The sequence below is a fragment of the Dama dama genome, chromosome 12, assembly GCF_033118175.1.
Source record: "Dama dama isolate Ldn47 chromosome 12, ASM3311817v1, whole genome shotgun sequence".
Classification (NCBI taxonomy): Eukaryota; Metazoa; Chordata; class Mammalia; order Artiodactyla; family Cervidae; genus Dama; species Dama dama.
Window position 1 is genome coordinate 5,133,501 of NC_083692.1, and position 22,063 is coordinate 5,155,563.

Below are 22,063 nucleotides of genomic sequence, written 5' to 3' on the forward strand. Positions count from 1 at the left end.
TGAATTTCCAGGAACACGGCTCATGTAAGATTTACTTCTTATTCCTTATTTAATTACTTGCGTTTCTCTAAAACATTCAAATATCATCAATATTTAGAAGTCAATTCAAAGAAAAGACACACAGGCATATTAATAGAGATGCAACAGACAAGTGGAGTTTACTAGAGTGGGAGACGGTGGTGCTGCTGCAGCGGGTGGCCGCCCTCAATGTCAGAGCCATCGGTGGCCTTTTCCAAGGACTCTGTCTCAGTTAAGCTCAGTCACTCAGTCATGTCCGACTCTTTGCAGGCCCACGGATTGCAGCACGCCAGGACTCCCTGTCCATCACCAACTCCCGGAGCTTACTCAAACTCATGTCCAATCGAGTCGGTGATGCCATCCACCCATCTCATCCTCTGTTGTCCCCCTTCTCCTCCCACCTTCAGGCTTTCCCAGCATCAGGGTCTTTTCTTTCTGCACAAGTGTTAACTCAAATTTACTATTGCTACCCTACCACTGGGTTGTGCTAGTTCCTGCATGCCAGTTTTCTTTATCTATTTGCTTTGTGTTTACTGCATGGAAATTAGCTCACCCTGCTTTACACAGTAGGCTGCTTTTTGACTTGTTTCTCGGTGAACTACAGGGCTGACGTTAGTGTTTCCAGAAACATGATACAGTCTGGGGGGCCCTTTACTCACACATGTATTGTTTTTGTGACCTGCTTCACATCAGTGTTCACAAATACCAGTCCGTTTCTTCTTGTCTGTGTGACTTTATTGGAGAAGGAAATGGCAATTCGCTCTAGTATTCTGGTAAATCCCACAGACAGAGGAGCCTGGCGGGCTACAGTCCATGGGGTTGCAAAGAGTGGGACACAACTGAGCGACTAACACTAATGCACTATGTGACTTTGTACATTTTATTTTAAGGTCGATTAGAAATCCTCTTGGCTTGTAATACATGATGTTTCACATTTAAATAAACACAACTCTTTTTGCTCATACAAAACCACATAGGCATCATGCCCAGCTCAACTACGAAAAAGGCACAGTGCTTCTATTTTGTTCCCTTCAAAATCTCCATATAGACCTGGGATAGATCTTATACACCTGTGTCTTATATGATGTCAGTATATACAATATTTAAGAGTTAGATTTTCTGATTATTTGCCACTACAAAAGAAACCCCAATAACCCCAAACCCCTGTTTTTTTGAAGTATCAGGGGCATGTTGAATAACAAGGACAGACTCCGCTGAAACACGGTCTACTGGTGAAAAAAAAAATGTTTCCATTCCAAGCAGGACTGCACAATCAGGCTCCTCTTGGGAACCTCTCTGTACGCAGTTTTCACCTCTCACGTCTGAGAAGGACAGTTGATAAAGCCTTCCACCCACTGCCAAGCCAGGGAAGCATTCAATATTTCTCCTGGTTCCACCCTAATTAAATGTGGACTTTATGTAAATGGCAACCCAGACTTTTTATGAATTCAGAATATGCTGGCTTCATTATTCTTGTCAGGTGGCAAAACTAGACCATGACAGATGAGTTTCTGAGCATTTGCTGATCATTCATTTACAAAACATAATAGTTTGATTCTTTCACTTAGGGCTATTTACAGAAACAGAAGTTGATTAATTGGAGCATAGGCCCTGGGTAAATTCTCATATTCTCTCTCTCTGTCCTGAATCCACTCTTAATGTATCTCAAGGAAATCAGCATTAATGATATATTACCCAAGGAGGAATATTGTGGCTCCTTCCCTCCAGAGAAATTATATGATTTCCTTCGTCTCAAACTTATACATATTTCTTTAACTGTGTTTTATCTTTGTTAAACACATACTTGCATATCATAGAGATTAATGAGTTCCAAATATATGAAAGTGTTTAAAAGTTTCTTGAAACATGAAAGTAATAACAACAACAGTAAGAGTAATACATCCAACACCTATTTAATACCCAGTATAGATAAATACTTTAGATTCATTGTTTCAAATCCTCACAACAACTCTGATAAATGAGCATTCTTGTCCCCATTTTGCAGAATAGGAAATGAAGACACAGACAGATGAAGTGGTTTGTTTATGATCACCACACTGTTGAGTGACGGGGTCAGGATCTAATCCCAAATATAATTGGCTCCAAAGCTTCTGCTCTTTGTCTCTGTCAATGTTATCCTGTGGATGAATCCAGTTAGACCACAGAGGCGTGGGTTGATGGAATGATGGCGGATAGGCAGGACAATCAACTGTGTTTGGATCTCTTGCTATTTTCAAAAACACCTTCTTACTCAACACTCCCCTGCTATCACCTTTATGGGGAACAGCAAAAGACTCGAGTCTTTTTTTTTTTGACTTTTTTTTTATATGGACCATTTTTTAAAAAGTCTTTATTGAGTTTGTTACAATATTGCTTCTGCTTTATGTTTTGGTTTTGGAGCCATGAGACATATGACATCCTGGTCTCCTGGACCAGGGATGGAACCTGTACCCCCTGCACCACTGGGAGGCAAAGTCTTAACCCCTCGCCTGCCAGGGAACTCTCTAGGGCTCCAGTCTTGAACCTCATCTGTCTCAGCCCCACTGAGCCCCAAGTCCCAGAATCTAAAAGCACGACCTTGGAAGCCATAAGCCCAGGAGCTGTCACTACACTTCCCTGCCCTGCCAAAGGGCAGAGAGGAATCTAGAGTCCTTCTAGCTGATTTTTCTATGGATGATCATCGGTTCTTCCTAACCGGGCCACACTTCTAATTCGAAGGCTGAGGATGAACTCACAGAGTTGCCTGGGGCTCACAGAGAGCCGTGCTGGCAGGACCTGGGGCTGTTGGGAAAAGCCTCTGAGGAACTGTGTTTGTGCAGGTCAGTCCTCAGGCTTTCACGGGCTCCTCGTGGACCAGGGAACCTCAAGGGGTGGCTGCAGGTCTTCCTTCCTTCCTTGATCTGTTAACACAGATAAAGCTGTGCTGGGTCCTCCTAGCAAATCAGGGGGAGCACTTCAGCCGTTTGCTAAAGGAGAGCTGTTTCTCCCTGCAGGGCTGCTGTCACGGACTGCAGACTGCATTCTGACATCTCTCCCAGGGAGACAATTCAGTTCAGTTCAGTTGCTCATGTCTGACTCTTTGCGAAACCATGGACTGCAGCATGCCAGGCCTCCCTGTCCATCACCGACTCCCGGAGTCCACCCAAAAACATGTCCATCGAGTCGGTGATGCCATCCAGCCATCTCATCCTCTGTTGTCCCCTTCTCCTCCTGCCCCCAACCCCTCCAAGCATCAGGGTCTTTTCCAATGAGTCAACTCTTCACATGAGGTGGCCAAAGTATTGGAGTTTCAGCTTCAGCATCAGTCCTTCCAATGAACTCCTAGGACTGATCTCCTTCAGGATGGACTGGTTGGATCTCCTTGCAGTCCAAGGGATTCTCAGGAGTCTTCTCCAACACCACAGTTCAAAAGCATCAATTCTTTGGCACTCAGCTTTCTTTGTAGTCCAACTCTCACATACATACCTGACTACTGGAAAAACCATAGCCTTGACTAGACAGACCTTTGTTGGCAAAGTAATGCTCCCTGGAGTAATGTCTCCAGGGAGACAGCATGATGTGAAAGGAAACAGACCTGAGTGAGTCAGGGAATCAGAGTCTGCTGTTTTTTTTTTAAGGATTTATTTATTTATTCTGCGTTTTGACTGCCCTAGATCTTCACTGCTACAGGGGCTGTCTCTCGTTGCGGTGAACGGGGACCACTGTTTGTTGCAGTTTGTGGGCTTCCCATTGCGATGGCTTCTCCTGTTGCAGACAGAACACAGGCTCTAGGGCGCTTGGACTCCAGCAGTTGCAGCACGCAGGCTCAGTGGCTGGGCACAGGGGCTCAGTTGTCCCACAGCCTGTGGGATCCTCCTGGACTGGGGATCGAGCTGGTGGCTAACTGCATTAACCACTGGACCATCAGAGAAGCCCAAAGTCTACTCTTAGTAGCCTTGTGGTCTTGGGTTCATTGCTCTGCCTTGGAAGCCTCAGTTTCCTCGTCTACCAAAGGGGTTCCTACCTGGCAGTCTTCCTGAAGCTCCAGGCCATAAGGCCCCAGTTTTGAGCATCTGTCCCACCCCACATCAGAGCCAAGTTCCAGAATCTGAACACTGCCCGGCTCTGTCAAACAGCCTGCTGAAGTCCCGCATACTTTGTGTTCTGCTCCTGCTGCCAGGCCAGCCTGTAGGCGAGAGGTCTTTTATTTTTGAAACCATAAGGCTGCTTGGCAGATTTTCCAGAGCTTTTGACATTTCAGACTCTGAACTTGCTCATATTTATGTATAAGCTCTATGAAATCCGCATTGTAGCATCTGCCTGCACTGCCTGTCTTCTGGTTAGGAGATCGGGCCAAATTTTTATCCTCCGTAGCTCCCTGGTATATTTAGCAATGAGATAAGTGTGGCTTTATCAAGCTTTCAGGAATAAAGCAACCCCACCGTTTAATTTAGCGTTTAATTACAATATCCTGCCTGACTGATAAGTTGCTGGGTGCTGCCCAAGTAAACTGAGTGGAAAAATGTCTGTTACTGTTTTGCCTTGGATTTCAAAGTTCATTTCCTTACGAGTTGTTCCATTTAGCTTCAGTCCCACCACTGGGGTTTGTACTGTTTGAACAACAAGAGTGGCGCAAACACACAGGTCTCTGTGCACACCAGGGCTGGTGTCTGGACCACACGCTTCCTTGGCTTCCCTCTGCACCTCTGGGGCTTCAGCAGCGTCAGCACCTTGGGTTCTGTAGATGTGAGAGTTTCCTGTGGATGCCATAGTGAATTACTATAGACTTAGTGGTTTAACACAACACGAATGTGTTATTTGACATATTTGGGTGTTAGCAAGCCAACATGAATCTTATTAGCTAAAATCAAGGTACCAGCGAGGCTCTACTCCTTTTGGAAACTTCAGGGAAGAATCTACTTCCTGGTATTTTTCAGCTTCTAAAAACTCCTGCATTCCTTGACTCATGGTTCCTTTCTCCATCCTCAAAGAGCATCAGGGAAGGGATGTATGTACACCTATGTTAATTCATGTAGATGTATAACAGAAATCAACCCAAGATTGTAAACCGATCGTCAATCAGTTAAAAATAATTTTTTTTTAAAAAGAGCTTCCCTGCAGTCTCTGCTTCCTTCATCACACATCCTTTTCTCAGTCTTAACCTCCTGCTTTCCTTTTACAAAGACCCTAACAATTTTCTCAGGCCCTACCAGCTACTTCTGGATGATCTCCTCATCTAAGGATCTTTATTTATCACATCTCCAAAGTCCCTTTTGTCATGAAGGAAGCATATTTATAGGTTCTAGGGATACAATGCAGCCGTTTGGGGGAAAGGAGCCTTATTCTACCATCATCCCTCCTGTGCGGGGCCAGTGGTTCCATCAGAAGGCAACTTCATGTCTCACTCCCCACTCTCGTTTGGGAATGCTGGTCCAGCAGACTCTTATCTCTCTGCAACTTCAAACTCCCCGCCTGCTTATTTTCCTCTTTGACGAGTTTATCTCAGCAGAGGAAAGAGTAGTGGTCATATCAGTTGTCATGACAACCCAGTGAGGTGGGTACTCATTTTACATGTGATGAAAGTTATATACAAAGACACATACTTGGGATCTCACAACTTGTCGGCGATAGAGTTGGGATTTGAAGCCAAGAGTCTGTGTTTTAACGGCCGAAGATAATGCCTGTCTGTCAAGTTGAGTTACTTCCACTGCCTCAAAAATGTCTGTAGCCTCTGCCCTGGAGTAAGAGATACCCCAACTCCCTTCAGCAATAACCCTCAGCTCTGGATTTCGTCTCTTTGTACCTCTGGGGCCCTCGACATCATTTCTCGTTCTTGTTGATTTCCCTATCATCTTTATCTCATCCTCTCCAGCTTACAAATGTGCTCATCTGAAGAATATCTCCTCCAAAGCACTCCTGCTTTTTCTGTGTTTCACCGGGTGTCAGTCTTTGACTTTACTGCATTCCTTGGAAGAAGAGTCCATAACCGCCATTTCTTTACTGTGTTCCCTAGTTCGCCACAACCTACTTTATACAAGAAAGTTTCCATTTATCCGATCTTTGTGCCGAATGTCACTGGGCTGGGTCACACATTCCATCTTGGAGCCTTTTCCTTTTGGTCTTCCCCAAACACTTGCAATCTCTTAGTTCTCCCCTCACTGGTTGGTCAACCCCATGGTGGGTCTCCTCTCACGGGTCCTTTCTATCTCCTTTCTTAATGTCACCATCCCCCAAGGATGCAGCCATCGCCGCAGCCCTGGCGTCTTTCCCAGGTTCGATTTCCAGGGCTGACCTTGAGTCATGCAGAGCTGCCGCACCTCTTCCCCCAGCGGCCTGCTGACCACTCAAGTACAGCGTGTGACAGTGTGAGCTGGCTCATTCAGCTGGCCTGCTTGTCGTTTCCCACGTGCCAAGTGCTATGCTGTGAGTGAGATGTAGACTTCAGGGAGTCTGATGGGAGAGTGATGTGGGCACATCACTGGGATGCAGTCTGGCATGATCAGCGGTAGAGAAAGAGGTTTAGGAGTGCAGGGCAAACACACGGGAGGGTCCTCCCTTCACCTGATCAGAGTTCAGAGGAGCGAAATTGGCCCACAGCATCAGGGGGAACATGGGGGGTGCCTAGAGGGGCAGGAGAGAATGGTCCATGCAGAGGAGACTCTGTAGAGCAGCACAGAGTTGGATATGGGCTTCTCTGGTGGCTCAGCTGGTGAAGAATCCTCCTGCATATGGGAGACCTGGGTTCGATCCCTGGGTTGGGAAGGTCCCCTGGAGAAGGGAAAGGCTACACTCCAGTATTCTGGCCTGGAGAATTCCATGGACTGTATAGTCCGTGGGGTCACAAAGGGTCGGACACGACTGAGCCACGTTCACCCTCACACACAGTCCCTGTCCCTGCACAAGAAAGCATGACCTCGGTTTCCCCTTTGTTCCCAACTTAACACGTGGCCAGGTTCTCAGGGGTGCTCAGGACCTGCGTGAATGTGTGGGTGTGGACGAAGGACATGTTGCACGCGTGAGGCTGAACGTGCTCTGCGCCTCTTGGGACCAGTATTTCCAGATGAGCCTTCCCTCGCCTCCCCTGCTGGACTGGAAAGCTCTCCAAGCTAAGACAGGCCTCCTTTGTCTCCCCCTGACCCTTCAGCACCAGCTACACAAGAAGTGCTTAGTAAGTATCTCTGGGATAAGGGAATGAATAATCCAGTGGAGGCTGTAACCACTTTAGTTGCCTCTGGGGCATTGTAAGACATCATTAGTTAATGTGTGCAGAGAATTGTACGAGTCTTAATTAGGAACATTATTCTATCTGCCAAGTGCCTATGGCTCGCTTTCTGGGTCTGATGGGACAGCTGGGCCAGGAACAGAGTTCCCGATGTCCACTCCCGGCTGCCCGCCCTGCCTGGAGAGTGTGGGCTGGGGAGGTGCTGGGAGCAGCGGAGGGGACACCTCCCCTGGAGCCCCTGCTCGGGACCCTGGCTCAGCCAGGCCGGGGTCTGCCTGCGGCTCCAGGGGCCAGGAATGGCTTGGATTGCCTCTTTGTTTCACTGGCCATTTTTCTAGCTGGTAGAAAACAAATCAATGTGTCTTTCTCTATGACTTGGGACTTGATTAGGAGGGAAGTAGCTTCAGGCCTCATGGAACTTTCCCCTTGCCTTACGCATTTATCCAGTCTGAGTCCTTCCCACTCCCCCAACACCCTACCTGAGAAGTCCTGGGAAACTGCCTCGGACCGACAGAGCCATCAGCAAGGTCCCAGAGTGTGCTGTGGTGACCTGGGCTTTTCCCGTCATGGCTGAAAACCAGTGTTTTCTCTGTTCACTAAGAAATCAGTGTATTATATGCAGAGTTCAATTTGTTTTCAAAATTCGTAATGGTGAGATGATCCTGCGGAAAAGGAGTTTGGTGTGTGTGTGTGTGTGTGTGTGTGTGTGTGTGAGAGAGAGAGATGGGTGAGCTCTTGTCACTACGTGGGTCTGGAAATTGGCCTCTTGACTTTTTATTAACCTTGCCCAATTTTTTGGAAGAAAACGTTCTTAACACTGTATGTTATCTTTTAACATATTGTCTCTCTCTTTTTCATACACACACACACACACACACACACACACACACACACACACACAACACTGCTTAAACTCACTGGGATAAGAAGATCTATCTATAGGCAAGCAAACAGTACAAAACCATGATGTCAATTAGCTGGTGATTGGCACAGCTAAGTAATTGCAGAATTTATTTGCAGCATCATGCGGGTCACCCAAAAGGCTGCCTGGGCAAGAGGACAGCTTCCTCGTGGAACTAAGCCAGGCTTGCCCTTTCTTGCCTCCTTCTCTGCCGTTACAGTGGCTCTCACCCAACGCTTGCCTTCTTGGACTCTTATCCAGGCTTTAACTCTCGTTGATACGCGTAACCGACACCCAGACTCAGGGTGGATACCCTGAGTTATGCCAGTCTGTGTTAAGTACATTCAGAGAACATCTTTCTGTCTGTGTCATCACTGGGGTGTGCAAACTCAAATGTCATCAGGGCCCAGCAGGGCCTAACATAACTGACTGAGTCTCCTGGGTCAGGAGAAAGTAGGGTTTTTTTTCCCCACTATTTATTTATTTATTTGGTTGTGACAGGTCACAGTTGTGTCACGTGGGACCTTTTGTCAGCACGTGGGTGCCTCTTTAATTGTGGGGCTTGGGCTTCGTCGCCCTGCAGCACATGTGCTCTTAGTTCCCTGACCAGAGACTGAGCCCACATCACCTACGTTGGAAGGGGGATTTTAACCTCTGGACTACCAGGGAAGTCCCAGAAAGTACGTTCTGGTAAGCTGAAACGTGCTTGACTCAAGGAAGAGAGCAAGTTCTTTTAGATTCTGGCTGGTCAAAGCTCAACCACGTGAGACAAGGAGAATTCAGGGTCGCCCACACACCACTGATTTCACACATCAGTTACTTATGCAGATTGCCCAGCTCGAGAACATTGGCCTCTGAGTGATGTTTTCAAGGGGACACTGTGCTAGCCAGACAAAACACGTCCTGGAAGTCTTTCCTCCTGGCGTCCAGTTTGCAACCTCTGATCCTCAGTCTATGGGGGTGGAAAGAGTAGTAGCCCAAATGGAAGAGGGAGTGAAAGGTGCTCAGTCGTGTCCAACTCTTTGCAACCCAATGGACTATCCAGTCCATGGAATTCTCCAGGCTAGAATATTGGAGTGGGTAGCCTTTCCGTTCTCCAGGGGATCTTCCCCACCCAGGAATCAAACCAGGGTCTCCTGCATTGTGCAAAGCCTCTTATATTGAAACCTTAGGAAAGGACTCAAGGGACGTAATTGGAAGATAACAGTATGAACACAGTCCTTGAAAAGGTTCTCTGCTCAGATATGAAGATTGGACAGGTTAAGACAGGAAGGCGGCAGGGCACAACCTTCAACAAAAATGACATAGCCCGAGAACACGACATAAACTAATTAGAAGCAACGAGATCCAAGATGTGAGATGGGTCATCTTCCACTAGACACTGAGCCTCAGTATATGCTCATTATAATATGTCAACAAGCTAAATTACACACCCACAAGGGCTATGAAAGTAGGCTGTGGCCCCGTTCCTGGAAATCCCTGCCCGTTCTCCAAAATGCTTCTCCCACTATTAACCTATGAGATTGTTGTGGTTCAGCCACCCGGTCATGTCCGACTCCTTGCAACCCCTTGAACTGCAGCAGCCAGGGGAAATTACGCATCCTTTTAAAAACTAACAGCCCCAAACTCTGGTGCCCCTCTTGTCTTTGGAGCTGGCCCATATTCTGTCTATGGAGGGTGTATCTCCCTGAATAAAGCTTCTTTCACTTTCCTCTGGTTTGCTCTTGAATTCTTTCCCATGTGAAGCCGAGAACCCATACTTGGCGGTCGTCCTAGGGACCGGATGCAATCTGGGGTGTGACCAGCCGCTCTCGCCCCATGCTTTTTCCTGCCAGACAGTTGCCTCTGAGCACTCAGATCCGTAAGACATTGTGTGTCCTTCTGGCACCAAGTGGTTCCTAGCAGGGTTCTCTGCCCACAGAACCAGAGATGTGAGCAGTGAATTCATCACTAGCTTGGGAAGCAGGGCACACAAACCGCTCATGGAACGTTCAGTCTTGTCTGAAAACAGCGACATGATCAGAGAGATCTGGGGAGTGTCTCAAAAAGATAAAGAGCCCACTGGTCTAGACTGCCCTCTGCCGAGTGAGGGCTTCGGGTGGCCAGCTGAGGGTGGATGAAGAGGAAACCTCACTTAACTTCCGGCTTGTTGCAGCGCTTGACAGGAGGGGCCGGGTCTCTTCCTCCTGCAAAATCTCTTCTTCCTTTGCAGATGCCCCATTATATTTTAGGTTTGTGTCCCCATTTTGGAAGACTTTACACTAAAACATTATGTATTTCTGACTTGAGACAATGAACCCTTCTGATTCTTGAACCAAGCTCAGCACGTGGGTGGCCCTGCACTTCTGCGCACATGGAAAGCAGGGTTATCACCAGAGGACCCTGGATGCATCGCCCCTTCACTGATCAAGAGTCCCCGAAGCTGATGTCTCCCAAATATTTCTGACAATTCCACAAAACTCAGCTTATCTTTAAAGAACAATTATGAGCCCTGGAGCTGTCCTTCTGGAGAAGTGTGTCACTAGCATAAATTATGCAAAAATCTTAGTTTGAATGAAATGATTTGCCTTTTAGACATTTCCCCCTATTTTTGTGTGTCAAAAGCGACTGACATCTTTTTATATTTTCAGTGCAATTGGTTTGTTTAGCAAGATATATTCCCAAGAGGCTCAGTGGAAAAGAATCTGCCTCCCAATGCCCGAGGCACCAGAGATGTGGGTTCTATCTCTGGGTCAAGAAGATCCCCTGGAGAAGGAAATAGCAATCTGCTCCAGTGTTCTTGCCTAGAGAATCCCATGGACAGAGAAAGCTGGTGGAGTACAGTCCATGGGGTTGTGTCGAGTCCGACACGACTCGAGTGACTTAGCATGCAAGTGTGCATATAGGTCCACAATGCTTATGCCGTTTCTGCCAGAAACCAGTCTGTCTACCTGCCTAGCATTAAAGATCAGGAAGCAGAACATAACACTGGTTGACAATGAAAGGAAAATCCCACATCTAAGTGCTTTAAAACAGAAGCAAAAATGAAATAACTTGTTTGCATTGAAAACTTGCCTCCTAAATACCAAAATGATGTACAGAGTTACCCTCATCTTTGGTGACACTCCTGGTTTCTCTAGAATGGATTTCTAAAGACCCAGAGGAAATTTTATGAAGGCTCTGTCCCTGTGGTCAGGTTCTATCGTCAATCTTGCACCAAGACATATATCATCTTGCATTATGTGATATTATATATCTCTATAGACTGGAACCTCATGGAAGGTAAGAATAAAAACGTGTGGGCTTCCCTGGTGGTCCAATGGTTAAGAATCCGCCTTGCAATGCAGGGGACATGTGTTCGATCCCTGGTCCGGGAAGATCCCACCTGTGTGGGAGCAAATAAGTCCAGATGCCACAACTATTGAGCCTTCACTCTAGAATCTGCAAGCTGCAACTACTAAAGCCTGTGTATTCTAGAGGTTGTGCTCTGCAACAAGAGAAGCCACTGCAAAGAGATGGCCTCACACGTCAACAAAAAATAGCCCTCAGCTTGCCGCAGCTAGGAAAGCCTGCAGTAGTGAAGACACAAGACATCAAAAATAAAAAAATATATATAAGTAAGTAAAAGGTTTTCCTGGTGGCTCAGCTGGTGAAGAATCTATTTGCAATGCAGGAGATCTGGGTTCTATCTCTGGGTTGGGAAGATCCCCTGGAGAAGGGAAAGGCTACCCAAGCCAGTATTCTGGCCTGGAGAATTCCATGAACTAGTCCATGGGGTTGAAAAGAGTGGGACACAACTGAGCAACTTTCACTTTCACTTTGGGCTTCCCTCATAGCTCAGTTGGTAAAGAATCTGCCTGCAATGCAGGAGACCTGGGTTGGATCCCTGGGTTGGGAAGATCCCCTGGAGAAGGAAATGGCAACCCACTCCAGTATTCTTGCCTAGAAAATCCCGTGGACAGAGGAGTCTGGTGGGCTACAGTCCATGGGGTCATAAGAGTCGGACATGACCTAGTGACTAAACCACAGAACCAAGTAAGTAAATCTTTAAAATTGCAAGAATTAAATAGTGCTTTAGCAATTTCTTTAGCGTGAAGAGCATACAGTCAAAGATCCGTATTGTTTTATTGCATCATCTGATAGATACAAAGCAAAGACTCTGACATGGAGATCTGAGGTTACATGCTGTCCGTTTTGCTCGCCTGCCTGCTCCCCCCAGCCCATCTGCAGGAGCCCTGGGATCCGTCCCCCTAGACTCTCACTCACCACCTGCCAGTCACAGTGTTTCCCAGGAGCTTCTCAGGATGTGTTCGCTTATTCCCATTGGAGGAAGTCATGTCTCTCAACATCCCGCTCCCGGGGACGCCAGCATCCCGCACCATTCTGGCAGATGCTGCGCCTACCCCCTGGTGACCAGCCTGGGCCCACAGGGTGGCTCCTCGGCCCTCGGGGAGGGGAGGCCTTCTGTCCACCTCGGTGAGACAAGTCCGGGTGAGAATCAGACCGAAATGGGTCCAAAACTCAAATCTGCCACTTTGTGATTTGGGGCAGGTTACTGTATCTCTTTGAATGTCAGTTTACCTGGCTGTTTAAATGGGTCAGTAGTGGCCCTGAAGAGGTCTGTATGCATGGGAATTAAATGAGAAACATATATGAAGCACTTAGCATGATCACGGTCCCATGGAATAAGCTTTCAGTAAATATTAGCCGAGGAAAAAAAAATTATTGTCCGCAGCTACTGGTGTCCCCAGAGTTATTATAAACAATCCCATGATAGTAGTTTTCCTCATGAACACCCCAGCCTTTTTCTGTCATTACTTTCCACAGTATGTTTGTCCCACTTCACACGGGGCTCTGAGTCTCCCGGCGAGGGTGATGGGAGCAAGGGAGGCAGCCTGAGAATCCCTGTTTGCTTGTATTTCCATTTCCTTGCCACCCAAACGCTCATTTGTTTTTCTGATGTAAAGGCGTAATGAGCACTCCTGCTACTACTTAAAACATGGGCAAGAAAAGAATATTTCCCTAATATCTCAGCCAGCCAAACACATTTGCTGGCGATATATTGTGCCCCAGTGGCTTTTCCTGATTAAAAGGTTTGGGGCTCTTACTGAAAGGCTGCCGCTGCCCACATTGCAGTGATTAGCATATAAACGCTCATGTCTGTCACGGATGTGTATAATTGTGAAATATACTACCTTCCAAATAGGACCATGCAGCAGACTCGGGTGCAGAATGTTATAGCATCTTATAGCGATGTAACATTTACGGTTGAATGATCTTTTCTGATAGAAGCAGGTATAATAATTTCCCCTGAATACTGTCAGGATAAACTTTCTTCGACTTGATCAACAGCCAGAAAGAGATGCTTTTGCTGGCATTTGTGGGCCATCTAAGCAATTTTCCCTACTAGTTTTCTTATACTTTTTGGAGTAGGAAATTGCAAACCAATCCAGTATTTTTGCCTGGGAAATTCCATGGACAGAGGAGCCTGGTGGGATACAATCCATGGGTCGCAGAGTCGGACGAGACTGAGCACATTCATATACTTTCAGCAAATGTGCTCTAAAAATTGTACCTGCTTGGACAGAAAAGGGATTGAATATTTTTGACTGATTTAACTGATGAACTGACCAGCAATTTGAGCGCTTCCTTTTGAAATCTGGATTTTTGACACCTAAAAAGGCACTCACTTGGACCTTGCCTTCAAAGTCATTAGTCTTATGTATCATCAGCCTAGAAATTGTGGGTGATGTCTCATCTCTCACGCAGCCAAGATGATCCTGAAGGTGGGTTTTGCCTTTTTCACTGCTGCCTCTACAGTGCTTGGGACTTTTAAATTAACCTCTCATTGACAGGATTCATGGCATGGTGAATATTGAGAAGGAGTTGCTTATTATCTCTGATGACCTTTCTTCCCCTCTGCACTCAACACCCTGAGCCATGAGCTTGAGGTTCCTTGAAAAGTACCGCTGTGCCGCCCCTTCACCTTTCCTCAGCTCTGCCCATCTATTTACAGCATCACACTCACCAAGCTGCCTGCACCACGGAGATCTGCAGTTAACAAGGAGCAGAGACCTTGAGATGAAAGGATGAAAGTCTGATTGGGAATATTCCAAGCATCAGCCAGCCTGATACGTAGGTACCGATTAACGGTTTTGGACATTGGTGCCTTCCTAGAGCCCTACAATCACACACAGGTGTGATCACCCAGTCACTGTAGGACAAAAATTTACTTGTTATGGTCACAAAAGAGCTGGATTAAACGGCCCCAATGCAATGTGTATGTGCATGCCTGCTCAGTTGTGTCTGAGTCCATGGACTGCAGTCCACCAGGTTCTTCTGTCCATGGAATTTTCCAGGCAAGAATACTGGAGTGGGTTGCCATTTCCTCCGTCTGGGGATCTTCCCAACCCAGGGACTGAACCTGAGTCTCTGCTGCCTCCTGCATTGGCAGGTGGATTCTTTACCACTGTGCCATCCAATGAACTACCATTTTCAAATAACTATGTTCAATTATGGACAAACTGACACTTTCAAATTATGGAGGCAAGGGATGTCCTGCATATATTTATGATCAGCCTCCTTTACCATATCTGATTCTAGGTTGCATTTTAATGAAGGGTCTCATTTCTGTTAGCAATGCTAGTCTATGTATTTTGGCCAGCATGAAACTTTAGTTCTCTGTAGATGCTATTACATGGATAATCATGATGGTGTGATCACTCACCTAGAGCCAGACATTCTGGAATGGGAGGTCAAGTGGGCCTTAGGAAGCATCACTACGAACAAAGCTAATGGAGGTGATGGAATTCCAGATGAGCTATTTCAAATCCTGAAAGGTGATGCTGTGAAAGTGCTTCACTCAATATGCCAGCAAATTTGGGAAACTCAGCAGTGGCCACAGGACTGGAAAAGGTCAGTTTTCATTCCAATCCCAAAGAAAGGCAATGCCAAAGAATGCTCAAACTAACGCACAATCGCACTCATCTCACACACTAGTGAAGTAATGCTCAAAATTCTCCAAGCCAGGCTTTAGCAATACATTAACTGTGAAATTCCAGATATTTAAGCTGGATTTAGAAAAGGCAGAGGAACCAGAGATCAAATTGCCAACATCTGCTGGATCATCGAAAAAGCAAGAGAATTCCAGAAGAACATCTATTTCTACTTTATTGACTATGCCAAAGCCTTTGACTGTGCAGATCACAATAAACTGTGGAAAATTCTTCAAGAGATGGGAATACCAGACCACCTGACCTGCTTCTTGAGAAATCTGTATGCAGGTCAGGAAGCAACAATTAGAACTGGACATGGGACAGCAGACTGGTTCCAAATAGGAAAAGGAGTATGTCAAGGCTGTATATTGTCACCCTGCTTATTTAACTTATATGCAGAGTACATCATGAGAAATGCTGGACTGGAAGAGTCACAAGCTGGAATCAAGATTGCCAGGAGAAATATCAGTAATCTCAGGTATGCAGATGACACCACCCTATGGCAGAAAGTGAAGAAGAACTAAAGAGCCTCTTGATGAAAGTGAAAAAGGAGAGTGAAAAAGTTGGCTTAAAGCTTAACATTCAGAAAACTAAGATCATGGCATCTAGTCCCATCACTTCATGGGAAATAGATGGGGAAACAGTGTCAGACTTTATTTTTCTGGGCTCCAAAATCACTGCAGATGATGATTGCAGCCATGAAATTAAAAGACACTTACTCCTTGGAAGGAAAGTTATGACCAACCTAGACAACATATTAAAAAGCAGAGACATTACTTTGCCAGCAAAGGTCCATCTAGTCAAGGCTATGTTTTTTCCAGTGGTCATGTATGGATGTGAGTTGGACTATAAAGAAAGCTGAGCACTGAAGAATTGATGCTTTTGAACTGTGGTGTTGGAGAAGACTCTTGAGAGTCCCTTGGACTGCAAGGAGATCCTACCAGTCCATCCTAAAGGAGATCAGTCCTGGGTGTTCATTGGAAAGACTGATGCTGAAGCTGAAACTCCAATACTTTGGCCACGTGATACGAAGAACTGAGTCACTGGAAAAAACCCTGATGCTTTGAAAGATTGAGGGCAGGAGGAGAAGGGAATGACAGAGGATGAGATGGCTGGATGGCATCACCAACTCCATGGACATGTGTTTGGGTGGACTCCGGGAGTTGGTGATGGACAGGGAGGCCTGGCGTGCTGTGTTTCATGGGGTCACAAAGAGTCGGACACAACTGAGGGACTGAACTGAACTGAACTGAGATGCTATTATGGCTTGCCTGGTAGCTAAGCTGGGAAAGAATCTGCCTGCAATGCAGGAGATTCCAGTTCAACTCCTAGGTTGGGAAAATCCCCCGGAGAAGAGATAGGCATCCCGATCCAGAATTCTTGGGCTTCCTGGTGGCTCAGATGGTAAAGAACCTGCCTGCAATGTGGGAGTCCTGGGTTTGATCCCTGGGTTGGGAAGATCCCCTGGAGGAGGGCATGGCAACCTGCTCAAGTATTCTTGCCTGGAGAATCCCCATGGACAGAGGAGCCTGACTGGTGGCAGTCCATGGGATTGTGAAGAGTAGGACGCAACAGAAGGACTTGGTAGCAGCGCCCAGATGCTATTAATGGTTGAACCAAAATAAGCTATGTTACCTTTTTCATATTTGTAGCAATTTATTTCAAATATGTGTACTGTGTGCTTTTAAATAAAAAATCCTAGAATTAGATTCTGCCGTGAGTAATACAGATTCTTAGAACAGTGGCTTAAGTAGAAGTTTGTTTCTCTCTTACATAAAGGGAGGCTAGAGATAGTTTTGCAGAGCTAGTTTGATATCTCCATGAAATCATCTGTGATCCAGACTTCTATCAGCTCACCATTCTACCTAGCATAGAGCTCCCATACTCATGATTTAAGATGACTGCTCTAGATTTAGTCATCACACACTCATTCCACGAAGCAGAAGGAAGGGTGGAAGAAAGGTACAAGTTATCACTTAAAAATATTTTTGGAGTGTCCTAACATGATTTCCAATTAAGTCTCACTAAGCCAAACTCTGTTACACACCAAATTAATGGATGTCCACACTATGTTTCAGATAGGCTTTCCTTGTGGCTCAGCTGGTAAAGAATCCACCTGCAATGTGGGAGACCTGGGTTTGATCCCTGGGTCAGGAAGATCCTCTGGAGAAGGGAAAGGTTACCTGCTCCAGTATTCTGGCCTGGAGAATCCCATGGACTCTATAGTCCATGGGGTCACAAAGAGTTGGACACGACTGAGTGACTTTCACCTCACCATGTTTCAGATAAGTCTGGGAAATGTATAGCTGGAAATACAATGTTCTCAACAGCAATGTTCTCAGCTAGAAATGCAGATTGCACACAGAAGAAAACCATTATTATGTAAAGCATTCATTTTCTATTGCTGTGTAACAAATGAACATAGATTAGTGGCTTAAACAAATACCTATATATTATTGCAGAATTTCTGTGGGTCAGAAGTCCAGGCTTACTTAACTGAGTTCTCTACCTGGGCTCTCACGGGCCTGAAATCAAGGTGTCAGCTGGGTTCATTCTTATCTGGATTCTCAACCAGGGAAGGATCTGTTTCAAATCTCTCTCAGGTTGTTGGCAGAATTCTTTCGTTACGTCTATTGATTCATGGCTATTTGCTTCTTCAAGCTGACCACACAGAAGTGGTCTCTACTGAGTTTCCAACCTCAGGGAAAATTAATCCTCTTTCAAGGGCTCATCGGATTAGTTCAGGCCCACCCAGGATAATCTCTCCTTTGACTAACTCAAAATCACTGATTATGGACTTAATGATCTGAAAAACTCCTCTCTCTCTGCCATATTCTGTTGATTAGAAGAAGGTCACAGGTGTTGCCTTCACTCAATGGGAAGGTTTATACACAAAGTGACTCAATAGGGTCATCCTAGGGTGTACCCATCATGGATAAGAAAAAAAGCAACTTTTGTTAATCACTTGTATATGATTGCTCATCTTCTGCTACAATCTTCCATTAAATGATGGCATGTCAGACCCAAAAAGAATTGCCAGTGATATTACCTGATGGATTTATGCAAGATATTTCAGCAACTCATTGCCGTCTGAGCAAAATTTAGCAACTGCCCCTTAAACTAATGCATGCCATCTATTCAAAGAAGTAATTTATCTTATCATTTCAACCCATGTTCCTAGTATTTTATAAAATGATTTACTTTTTCTAGTTTGTTATTTCATAATGAAGTTAAAGACCATTTGCTTAAACAAAGTGCATATTGTAAAAGTGACAATTCATCATTCCAACAAAAAATTATAATTGAAAAGTAAGAATCCCAATGCCAAAGGAATTTGAGAAACACTGCTGCTGCTGCTGCTGCTAAGTCGCTTCAGTCGTGTCCGACTCTGTGCGACCCCATAGACGGCAGCCCACCTGGCTCCCCTGTCCCTGGGATTCTCCAGGCAAGAACACTGGAGTGGGTTGCCATTTCCTTCTCCAATGCATGAAAGTGAAAAGTGAAAGTGAAGTTGCTCAATCATGTCTGACTCCTAGCGACCCCATGGACTGCAGCCTACCAGGCTCCTCTGTCCATGGGATTTTCCAGGCAAGAGTACTGGAGTGGGCTGCCATTTCCTTCTCTGGAGAAACACTACCCTTGGCAAATACAGATGGATTCTTCAGTAAAAGTGAGGGGTGCGTAGGGGTCCAACTCTTTTAATCAAAGCAAGTCTTTTAGTAACTCTTTCATTTAAAGATGGTTATTTAATATGATTGCTATTCCTGAAATAACAAGGCAGGCTTTAGAATAAATAGTGATATATAGTATAAGATAAATAACCTTCATACATCCACAGATCTCCTGATTCATGTCTCAACTCAGTAAGAACATGTAATAAAGAGGGGGATTGGATTGACACATACACACTACAAAACAGATAACTAACCGGGAACTTACCGTGGAGCATGGTGGACTCTGCTCAGCGCTCTGTGGTGATCTATAAGGGAAGGAAATCCAAAAAAGAGGGGATACATGTGTATGTGTAGCTGGTTTGGAGCTTCCCTGGTAGCTCGGTTGGTAAAGACTCTGCCTGCAATTCAGGAGGCCTTGGTTCAATTCCTGGGTCATGAAGATCCCCTGGAGAAGAGATAGGCTACCCACTCCAGTATTCTTGGGTTTCCCAGGTGGCTCAGATGGTAAAGAATCTGCCTGCAATGCAGGAGACCTGGATTCAATCCTTGGACATGGGAAGATCCCATGGAGGAGGGCATGGCCACCCACTCCAGTATTCTTGCCTGGAGAATCCCCATGGACAGAGGAGCCTGATGGGCTACAGTCTATGGGGTCACAAAGAGTTGGACAAGACTGAGCGACTAAGTGCTATGCATAGTTGGTTCACTTCGCTGTACGGTAGAAACTAGCAGAAAGTGTGGAGCAATAAAGCATGTGTAAAGCATACTCCAATAAAGCTAATAACATGTTTTAATAGATATTATAAAAAAAGGAAAAAGAAAACTCACCTGAGCTGAGACTGTAGATATTTAAAAGTTTGGATATTAATGATCATGTGCTTAATCAATAGAGAAGCTTTCCCTTTGTTTTATAAGCCTATTAGTTCCGGTTATCTGTTTTTTCAGACCTTAGCAAAGAAGTAACAGAAAGAAATGGATCGCCAGAGGGGTAACCCCAAGAGTGCCAAGAGGTGACCTCTCTGGGGAAGACAGAACAAACACAAAAAGAAAAACAGAAGTTTAAAAAGCATAGAATTGTGAGACCATTAATCCAGGGACATGTGGTATTGTGTGCTACTATAAGAATCTTGGTAAATTTGACACACTTCACAAGGAATCATAAAGATAACCTTGGGTTATCAAAAGTACTTAACACCTTCTTTAAAAGTTTCCAAAGATCAACAATTTTCGCCCAAATCTTTTCTATAAGGTTGTAATGAAGTGATGGCAATAAATTGCACAACAGAAGAGAAACACAAAAGATCTTCAGTGATGTCAGTTATTGTCTATAACGAGCTCTTATTGTTTATAACTATCACCATTGTTATGGCTATTATTGCTCTTTCTTGGCTTGCTTAAGCCTGATCCTCAGTTCTAACCTCTTCCATTCTGTACTAGTGTATTCACATTTCATTTCTAAGTCACAGTTGACCCAGGAGTTTTATAGCAGTTTTGGTCCATATTGCCTCAGCAAGGTTCTCATTCTCCTATTTCATAGATAAAAGACTTGCAGGTGGAATACTCTGGATGTGGGGCCAAACTACTTCAATTCAAGGACCTTGTGTGATCTCATTACTAAGGCTGCTTGGTGATTGAACTCTTATTTTTCTAGGTATGGCACAGCTCCATGGGCAGACACACAATTCAACAAATAAGTGTGCAAGGACAATAGGTTGCCATGGAAGCCAATATTACAATGACCAAAGTCATCTAGCTTGAGGCCACTGATGCATTAATGAAATGTTTTGGCAGTTAGCACGCTCTGGGAGTGTGTGTGAATGCAAGACTCTGTATGTTCTCTTAACATTTAGCACAAGAGTCTCATTTTAAGGTAGCTGCTTTTGTACATCACCATTTGAGATAAAATAAACATAGATATTTTAATTGTGTATTTTTTTTTAAAGAAAAAGCTGATATTGCCAATGCATTACTTTATTGTTCTTGTTATATATCCTGTGGGTTTAAGAATAATGGTTCCATTAGAGTTTTATGCATCTCCTGAACCAGGGAATGGTCAATTATTGGCAACAATCACATTCCCCACACCTCCCTAATGGCTGGTGGCCCACGCTGTAAATTAAGTAGAAAGAGTAGAACAAGCAGAAAATGTGGACCCCTGCTTTGGCTAATTTAAAAGGTGTTTCATAACATTAGCCCTGTGTGCAGAGATTCTTGCCATTTGCCATCGTACCAGAGGAGTGTGTAGGGTACAGGTTTCAGGTGTGGATGCTGCCTTCTTAGACAGTTGTTTACTACGTGGATGGTGATCAGGATACTGGAGGTTGTGTGGGAGCCATGTTTAATAACTGAATGAGTGATTGCAGGGGATGGGATGATTTTGCTTGGAGAAAGGGCCATTTGGGGAAGAAAATAGCTGTCTTCGAACATCTAAAAGCTTGTGGAGAGGAGGTGACATGTTTTGCTTTAAGGGGTCCTAATGAGAGACATGGAGAAGCAAATAGCAACCCACTCCAGTACTCTTGCCTGAAAAATCTCATGGACAGAGGAGTCTGGTGGGCTTCAGTACCAAGGGTCACAAAGAGTTGGACATGACAGAGTGATTGAGCAGAGAGAGTGAATGAGAGACATGGTTAAAGATGACTAACGTTCAGACTCCTCACAAGATGGAGCTTTAAAATAATTAGAGCTGGCTAACAAAGAAATCATCTGTTCTTCAAACAACGTGTTCTTTTCTAGAAACGTTCAAACAAACCCAGATAGATGTGGTTGTAAAGAGGCTTATTGCATGGCAGGGTGACTTAGGTGAGGAGATATCTGAAGTTTCTTCGATCTCAGGATTCGCTTGATTTCCTCCATGTCCCTGTTGTTTTACTTTTGCTTCATATTCTTTCATGGAAAGAAATTGGAGCAAAGAAACAGAGGGAATGACAATATCACTTCATTCAAGCCATGATTGTGCAACTGATATGTGCAAGCCACCTTCTTGGGGGAGAAAGGCATGAAGACTCCCACGCTTCGTTCTCCATCATGATATTGGAGGTTGCATTTTGCACATTGCCTGGTGAAAGAGAGGTCAATAAAAGAATAAACTGGAAGACTTCCCTGGGGGTCCAGTGGTTAAGACTTCACCTTCCAGTTTGGACTCTGGACCGGGAGCTAAGATTCAACAGGCCTCATGGTCAAAAAACCAAAACAGAAAACAGAAGCAGGGTTGCAACAAATTCAATAGAGACTTAAAAAAAATGGTCTACATTAAAAAAAAAAAAAAAAAAAAGAATAAATTAGGATGATACCA